Source organism: Babylonia areolata, chromosome 23 (assembly GCF_041734735.1).
Source record: "Babylonia areolata isolate BAREFJ2019XMU chromosome 23, ASM4173473v1, whole genome shotgun sequence".
NCBI classification, from domain to species: Eukaryota; Metazoa; Mollusca; class Gastropoda; order Neogastropoda; family Buccinidae; genus Babylonia; species Babylonia areolata.
The window spans coordinates 19981012-19990816 of NC_134898.1; positions in this window are offsets into that span (position 1 = coordinate 19981012).

The window sequence follows — 9805 nt, forward strand, 5'->3', positions numbered from 1 at the left end:
TAAATAACTGAGTCTCTGACAGTCACTACACTACATCATGGACAGACAGACAGACAGACGGACAGACAGGCATCAACATGAATGTGTCACGCAAAGCCAATCGGTCACGATATTATTGTCTGTCGGTGAAAAAAATGGTTATTATCATTATCACCTGCAGACAGAGCAGAGGGAATCGAAGAGCCCAGGCGCTCAGAATGTGTGGTCTTCTCCTAACATTGATATATTTCTGTCTTTCTTTCATTTTGTTTTGTTTTGTTTTGTGCGTTTGTTGTTTTCTTGTTTTTGTTTGACTTGTTTGGCTGGTAGTGTTGTCGGTGTTATTCCACAGTACCACACAGACATCATTTTACACATCATATATTTGTTTGCTTCGTTGTTTTTACTTGTCTGCGTCTGTTTGTCATTCTTATTCTTAGCATTATAGTTTTGCCATGCCACCCAGGAGTCTCTTTATTGTTCGAACAAATAACACCTATTGCATGAAAAACAGCAGACATGTTCAAAGGGGAAAGAATTGTTTGTTTGTATTTAATAATTTGTTCATCCATTTCAAACATGACAAGTGAAACCCATAAATACACAAACACACACACACGCGCGCGCGCGCGCGCGCGCGCGCACACACACACACACACACACACACACACAGAGTACGCACTACACATACATACGTTACACACACACACAGAGTACGCGCTACACACACATACATTACACACACACACACGCACGCACGCACGCACGCACGCACGCACACGCACACACACATATTCATCTTCCTCTCTCTTTCCCCCTCTCTCCCTTTTTCTCCCCCCCCCCCCACCCACCCTCCCCATCCATTCTCTCCTCTCCTCTTTTCTCTTCCCCTCCCCCACTCCTCCCTTACTGTCAGGGAAGGACAGCCTGGGGCAAGAATTTCCCTGGTCAGGTGTTATCAGCTGCATCAGCCATCTGCTCCCTCACACACACACACACGCGCGCGCGCGCGCGCGCGCACACACACACACACACCAAACAATTTCAGTCATTGTCATTGCAAGGATCTTAAAAAAAAAACAACAACAACACAAAAAACCCCTGCAAACTAGAAAAAATCCACAAACATTCATTTTCACAAAAATATCTTGAAACAAAAACAAAACAAAACAATATATATATATATATATATATATATATATAGAGAGAGAGAGAGAGAGAGAGAGAGAATATAAATCAACAGAGAGAGAGGATGAATGAATGAATCAATAAATGAAATGAATGAATGAATGAATCTTTGTTTTCCACCTTGGCCAACTTATAAATATGCCGTTGTTCTAAAAGACACACAAACATATACGCATATAAATATTTTTACACAAAGTACATGTATAGTATACAGGTATAACACAGCGTCAAACTGAGAGACACAGCATCACTCACCTCTGTATGAAACGGAAACGAGTAACACATACACACACACCAAGGGAAAAGCGGCAACAAAACCTTAGCATGAATACAGAAAGAGAGAGAGAGGGGTGGTGGTGGGGGGAGGCAGAGACAGAGCGAGAGTCAGAGACAGTGATGGAGAGCGATTTGCGTTACATATTAATCATCAAAAATCGTTTAAATGTCCATTAAAAATTCACAACGAGATCTCACACAATCTGTGCGAACAGTCAATCACTCCATTATCCATGTGTGTGTGTGTGTGTGTGTGAAGTGACGCGCGTGTGTGTGTGTGTGTGTGTGTGTGTGTGTGTGTGTGTGTGTGTGTGTGTGTGTGTGTGTGTGTTTTCGCAAGCGCATGCACGATGCGTGTATTCAAAATATTTCTATTTTATCATTATTCTGTGTGTGTTGTCTTTAGTTTGTATTGCGTATGTTTATATGCCTATATATTTTTTTTCTTTTTTAACAAATAGTAAAGAGTGGTAACTCTCTCCATTCACATCCATTCACAAGGTATACAACTTCAAGCCAGTGCTGCTTACGCTACCGATTCAGCCAGCACACAGGTAAATAAAAGGTACATTGGAACAAACTCAAACACCTCCTCAAACAAGAGAGGCAAGGCCTTCAAGACTCACTTGTGATACACTTTAAAAAAATCCAAGTTTTTTATGTATTGAGTATAATTTCAAAATGTAATGTTTAAGATGAGAAAGATAAGTTTAAATCAAATTAAGTCCCCGAGCATTAATTACACAGTAATTTCCCTTTTTTACTATCTGCACCAAAACGTTTGCAAAATAAATAAAACTTCCATGCTTAGCAAAAGAAGTTCCTGTTTGAACAAAAAATGACAATAATGACTGCTCTTGTTGTTGGGTCAGAATATCAGATCAAAGTGCCAAGTTTAGAGAATACAAAAAATATAAATATAACAGTAAATGCAGTTTCCATATAATTAGGCTTCATTTTTTATTTTTTGTGCCCATCCCAGAGGTGCAATATTGTTTTAAACAAGATGACTGGAAAGAACTGAATTATTCCTATTTTTATACCGAATTTGGTGTCAACTGACAAAATATTTGCAGAGAAAATGTCAATGTTAAAGTTTACCACACACACACACACACACACACAGACAACCGAACACCGGGTTAAAACATAGACTCACTTTGTTTACACAAGTGAGTCAAAAAGGATATTATCTTTAGTTTGTTTGTTTTGTTTGTTTTCCTTCTTTGCCTCTATGTTTTCAAAAACAATAAAGTAATTTCCATGTCCGTAGTGTTTTTAATGAAATGGAGAAGCTAAACCAAGTGAAAAGTTACAAGCGCATGGGTGCTAACGCAAACATAAATTATGAACACGCGAACAAGCGTGAAACGAAGCAACGTTCTAAATAAACGTGATTGGAAAGGCTGCATCACAACAAAACATTGAACTCTAATAATTTGTCCCGTTTTTCACGCTCCATAAGCAAGAGAGAATAGAGCACCGTGTAAATTTTTACTTATTATTATTATTTTTATTATTATTTTTTTAACAGTCACATTTATGTAGAACATTGTTTATGACATTCATTACAGCATTATTCATAGGATCCCGTCAGCAAAGATCAGGATCAAGTCGCGGTGTGTATTTGTGTAGTTGTTACACAAGGATTAATTGTGTGTGTGTGTGTGTGTGTGTGTGTGTGTTATATTTCGCCCAGGGCTTCCCACTCTCACGAAGACGCTCAACTCACGACGGATCGGTTTACCACAACATGTGTAGGCTTCGGCCTCTCAATCAGCTTGAAAGGAGAATAGAAGGTGGGAGAATGATGAAGACGGTCAGCTGCTAATACTGCGCGCGTGAGGGTCTGGGTTCGATCCCCCCTCTTGCCCTTTCTGCCAAGTTTGACTGGAAAAATCAAACTGAGCGTCTAGTCCCGTGTGCAAGACGCATTTAGCGCACTGAAAAAAGAACCCACGGCAACAAAAGGGTTCTTGTCCTCTGCAAACATCTTGGTAGAAGAAATCCATTCTGATAGGTACACAAATTTATCTGCATGCACTCATGGCCTGGGTAAGTGTGTTGGGTAATGCTGCTGGTCAGGCATATATATATATATATATATATGGTATAGCGTATACGGATGTGTCCGAACGCAGTAATGCCTTCAAAAGAAACTGAAACAGTATGGGTAATTACCATCACCACTACAACCTCCAGAAGCACCCCAGCTCCAGAACGTTGCCACCAATGGACAGCAGATTGGGAGATTGGAAGAAAACTTGTGCTACCTCGGCCGCACAATGTGTAAAAAAATAGTTTGTTGGATGCTAAACTAACTCAATGTATCGCTAAAGCCAGCAACTCCTTTGGCAGGCTGACTCAACTACTGGGGCAGGACAGAGGAACTCGTCTGTCAACCAGGACTGCGGTGAAAAAGGGGAGTTTTGAAGCTGTTCCGCCGCCACAGCAGACAACTGTAAAAATGATTCTGCCAGCCGCTGCCTTCACAGAATATGTTACAATAAAAGGTAAGGCAGTGTTACAGACTCAGAGGCCCTGGCTCACAAGCATAGGGTGTATGTTGACCAGAAGCCAGCTGTGGTGGTAAGGACATGTCGCTCCCATGGAGGACAGAAGAATCCCCGCCTAAAATAATGTGCTGTTCGGCCAGCTGAAATGATTGAAACCGCGAGCAAGGACGACCCTTATAAAAATTTTTTTTTTTAAAGACACTAAAACACCTTGAAAACCAATCTGAGGAAGTGTGACATCGGTCTCTTAACCTGGGTTATGCTGCTGGTCAGGCATCTGCCCAGCAAATGTAGTGTAGCGTGTATGGATTTGTTTGAACGCAGTGACGCCTTCTTGAGAAACTGAAACTGATCTTAACATGGGAAGTGGCAACCAAAGCGATGGAGACCGGTCCGAACAAAGGGGCTGAACTCCCTTGAAACAAACAGGCAAACAGCTCTTCAGAACAAACGAACGGGAAAGGCGCAAACAAGGGGCCGTGGCCCTGGATTCTCTTTCATGCAGTGTGGGTGGATGATTGTGTGCATTCTGAGCATCCAGGATAGGTCTTCATTCTCACCTGATCACCCATTCCAGCAAAAGATGAAGTCTTCTTCGTCTTCTAATTCGATGTGCCCACGAGAGACTTCAAGAAGAAGATATATATTATGGTAATTTTGTTGTTTGCTTTCAATCTGAAGTTGGATTTTTTTTCCTCAGTAATCTCTTTAGAGTGGCAGATAATAAACACGCATCATTGTAAGTACCAGTGTTATAACTGTCGACGTCTTCGGCTAATATCATCATCATGAGCATGATCGTCATTGTAATCGTCCCTCTCTCTCTTTCACTCTCTTCTTTTCACTCTCACTTTCCATCCTTTTCCTTTTGATTTTTTTAAACAAAAACTTACAATAAAGCACAATAGGGCAACAAATGAAATATTGAAAAATTGTAGTCCATTGACCTCTTACAACAATCAATAAGTTAATGTGAAAAATGACATAGTATGTTTGACTCTTGTTTATATGACGTATACTTCTCTCTCTCTTTCTCTCTGTTTGACAACAGAATCAAATATGTTAATGAACAAATATGGGAAAAAAAAATCTTTAATGAATAAATACTTAAGTAAATGCGTCCACTATTTGAAATGAGTAATCAGTGGGGCTGGAAGAAGTCATCATATCAAAAATCCAAATGATCTTCTTTCGACAAGTTTCTAAATCGAATCACAAACAAACAACATAAAAAAAGATCGACCTTGCTTCCTTTGTGCTGGAATCATGTCAGTGTTTAAGCATATCGTCTCTATCAGCTCTTTCAATTTCTTCGTTGTTAAGTGTGTGTGTGTGTGTGTGTGTGTGTGTGTGTGTGTGTGTGTGTGTGTTGAACACAAAAGTGTATTCCCGTCAGTTCAACGTCAGTCTCTTTTCGCTCGAAGCAGCAGCAGTATTCTCTGGAGAATAATCATGGACTTATGTTCTGGGTGATGTTTCTGGCACATCGTCGGTTGTGGATTGTCAGGCCTGTTCGAGAATGACAGTCTCCCACACTTTGCGCAGACGTAGTCTGATGCTGTCCGTCTGTCTGACTTAGGGATTTTCCTTCTTTGCTGTTTCCCTTAAGAGAATCTTCGAATCTTTGAACTTTGAGGGGCCTTTTTGCACTGTTTGCATCCAGGATGATCATTTGAAGGCTACATGTTCCCACGTGTCTGGGTTGATGGCAAAGGTCTTTAGGGGTCCTTTGGAGACATCTGTCTAGCTTGGTTGGGATATGCATACGTGGCCCTTGCCCTGAGCCAACTCTATGTTCAGGGGGTACTGGGGTATTCGGCCGAGGTCCCTTCGCACGAATTGTCCGAGCCATCGCATGCGTCTTTGTTTCAGAAGGGTTTACATGCTAGGGATCCCAACCTTCTCGAAGGCAATGTTGCTGGAAACTTTGTCCTGACAAGGAATGTTCAGGATGCGTCGGAGGCAGCGCATGTGGAAGACATCGACCTTTGTTCCTGTCTGGCTCGTAGTGTCAAACCTTCACTGCCGTATAGGAGGGTCCTCACGACACGTTTTCTAGACCTGGATCATGGTGTGTTCTGTCATCTAGCTGTTTTTTGCACACTATATTTTTTTCCATACTCTCTTTCAGTCTGTACATGGTGGTAGCCGCCTTTTTAATACGCTTGCTTAGCTCGGTGACGAAAAAGGTACACAAAGTCATGGACAATTTCCAGCTCATGATCAATGAAGATGAGTGGGCAGTCCACGTCCTGTCCCATGACCTGTGTTTTCTTGAGAGTGATGATAAGTCCGGAGTCACGACAAGCCTCGCTGAAGCAGTTCATGAGCTACTGAAGGTCTTCGGCTGGTTTGAAGGGAAATGTCTTATGTAGAAAATTCAAAGACGCGTTTTATCAGGAGTGCAAAAAAGATCGCGAACAGGGTGTGAGCGAGGACACAGCCCTACTTTACACCCCTTCGGATGACAAAAGCGTCCAGTGCATCAAAGTTCAAAGTGCCCTATATGACTTCATGGAAGGATCTTATGATGCTGAGGAGCCTGAGTGGGCATCCAGCCTCATTGAGGATTCTGAAGAGGCCGTCCCTGCTGGCGAGGTCAAAAACCTTTGCAAGATCTATGAAACCAATGGAGACGGACTGTCTTTGTTACCTGCGTTTCTCCTGCAGTTGTCTGAGGGAGAAATCCTTGACGAGGGATCACGATATGGTAAAAACACACATAGAGAGAAAATACTGAAGCGAAAAAAAAAACACCACCAAACATACTGAATGCACATAACGCTAAGAACCACCTGAGAAGTTGCACAGTTTTCTTCTTGGGGTTACGGGGAAACGATGCTGGTCATTCAGAAACAACTGTGTATGCATCCCACGTTTGGTACACAACTCATAACAATGGGTGCTTTTTTCACATGCACATTACAACGACAAACGATAGCCACCGTTTATAAACCGCTGACTGAAAGGTCCGTTTTCATACGATTTTCAAGCTGTTTATGATGCATATGTACATGAAACAGCCGTTGGTGTACTTGATGCAAGGCTGGTGGCAGACCACACACTGCCTGCATAATCTAAATCAACTTTCAATTTAACGTTTTATGAAAGCATACCGGTGCTTTGATAAAGGGGTGTTTAACTTCTTGCGGAGTATATATATATATATATATATATATATATATATATGTGTGTGTGTGTGTGTGTGTGTGTGTGTGTGTGTATAGATAGATAGATAGATACAACCATATAAAACGGGGATGGTATGCAGTCATGAGGTATGGAAAACTATTCTAACAAGATACTTCAATCACTGACAGACCGGAATTCACAAAGGGAGTGAGTGCTCAGTGTGCTCTGATGGTCACAGACAGCCAAGTACCTCTTGTCTCTTCACGGCGGATTGGTGCTGCCTCGCTCCAAGGAGAAAACAAACTTGGAACCAGCCCGATTCCATTTATTGGTTTTCTGTTTGGGTCAAAATATGTTTTGTGGTCACGTTATTTTATTTTATTTTTTCGTTACAAAATAATACGGAGTATGTTTATTTTCCCACACAACCACCACCCCCCCCACACACACGCATGTACGCACGCACACACACGGACGCACGCGCGCGCGCACACACACACACACACACACACACACACACACATAAACATACACACACACACACACACACACTCCCCCCTCCCCCCCCCCCCACACACACACACATACAAACATGCACACATACAACCACCAACACCAACACCAACACCACCACCGCCTGCAGTGACCGAGCTTAACACGAAGCAGAGCAATAAATGCCAGACAGAAAGACTGATAACCGGGTGTTGCAGCGTGTTCTTGCCCTCAGCTGGCTTTTACCCCACGGTCAAATCCGGCATATCCAGATTAACTCCTGGGTCTGGATTGACATTCGGGGCGGGGCGTGGGGGTGGGGGTGGGGGCGTAATTTTAGCTTGGTCAGAACTAATCACCAGGAATATTTTACTCCCACCATGTGGATTTGGGCATCGTTCTATGAAAACTTGAACCGACATCTAAAGGTATATTTGTCCCAGTTAGAACGGTGATTACTGGACATACACTTTTAATGATGGGGAAGTTAGCGCTTTTTTTTTAAGGCTAGCCATGAGATAACTTTAGCCTAATCAAGCTCAACACTTGCTTCCTTCCGATTGTTAAATGAGGCCTACCCATTGTCTAGTGGGGTGGGGAATGTATCATGCTGAACTGTCTGAAATCCCCTCCCTCCCCCATACAGTTCATGCAAATTCTTGTCTTTAATCTTTGTTGATTTGAATGTATGTGTTTCTTTTCTTTCCCTATCTAGGTTTTTGGACAAGGGTACTCCAGACTTTCTTCGGGATCTTTGTTGATTTCGTAGTAAATGTCGGGGATATCCCCCGAACGAACTCCCTTCCTTATTCATAGTTTGATTATACCCTTACATGCCCTTTCCACTGGTGTTACCGTATGTCACAGTTTGACATAAGACTACAGTTGGGCCAACATTCAAGTGAGAGCTGTATGATCAATGGTTTCTCCATTGCAATGGAAAATCATTTACAGCTTAGTCTTTTGCGAAGGACTATGACTCTCAAACTAGGAGGCAAAATTGCACTGGCTCTTAGTGCTGAAGCCTCGGGGGGTAGTTGGCCTTTGGGAATCATCCCAACGCCGACTGTCCTAAAACCCTCTTGGCCGCGAGAGTGGGGATATAACTTGGGAAGACACTCTCCACTGTAATCAAATTCTAGCCCAGAGAGACAGCAGTTGCCTCCTCTGTTGTTCGGATGGTCATAGTTGGATACGACTGACTATCATATATATCATTTGAAAGGAGATACGTTCAAAATATTAAAGGTCAGTCTTGAAAATCCCATAGCCAGTGGGGTATTCGAGGCTGGCTCAGGATGAACCCGGGATAAAATCCAACTAGGGGTAGTTTGAGGCTGTTTCACCGGACAGACCCATGGAGCTGTGTGGTGAGAGGAGGGGTCTAACAGACAGACAGACAAACACTTAAATAATCCAGACTGATGGCATGTGCGCCTCTGTTACTACCCATTTATCATCGCCATCGATCCCGGAAAAATATAATTCTAAACATGTTGTTTGTTTGGAATACATTTTATTTTGATGAAGAATACTATGTAGGCGTTTCTTCAAGACAGTTAGGTTGGCAGCTTGTGCTTGTCTTCGTGTTGTTGTTGTTGTTGTTTTTTAATGCGTTCCAAACAAGTATTTTTGTTGCCTTGGTTTGAATATTCTTATGTTTGGTGGTTGTTTTTTTCTCATTTCCTCAGATTTATCTTTTCGTTTCTGTGAGCTTGCCAGTAATGATGGATATGATATCAAATTCAACCTCAATACATACACGAAAATATGTTTTATAATCTTATTGTTTTTGCGACAGAAGCCAGCTCAGTCAGTTTCGCACATCTAAGAATATTCCACAGAAGAGAGAAATACATAATTATTCAAACCATGATTCCATTCTCTCTGCAGCAGCATTATTCATCGATCAAACAGCTGCTGTCCCTCTCCAGTCGATCAATACCCAGGCCATTTCTGGGAGCACACCACATCAGGAAAGGTATGGCAGCTGCGTCGTCTGTTCATTTTTTTTCCCTACTAAGCAGATCAGCAGATCATGTGGTTTTCACACAATGATGTTCACTTTTGTTCCCATGATATGACTTCTTGACTGAACAAATCTGATGAGGTTGCCCTACAAAACAACAACAACAAAACAAAAACAACAACAACAACAACAAAACACAAAAAACAAAGAAAAACCGATATTGATTAAAATGGTGACTAAAGCAGTTAAAAGT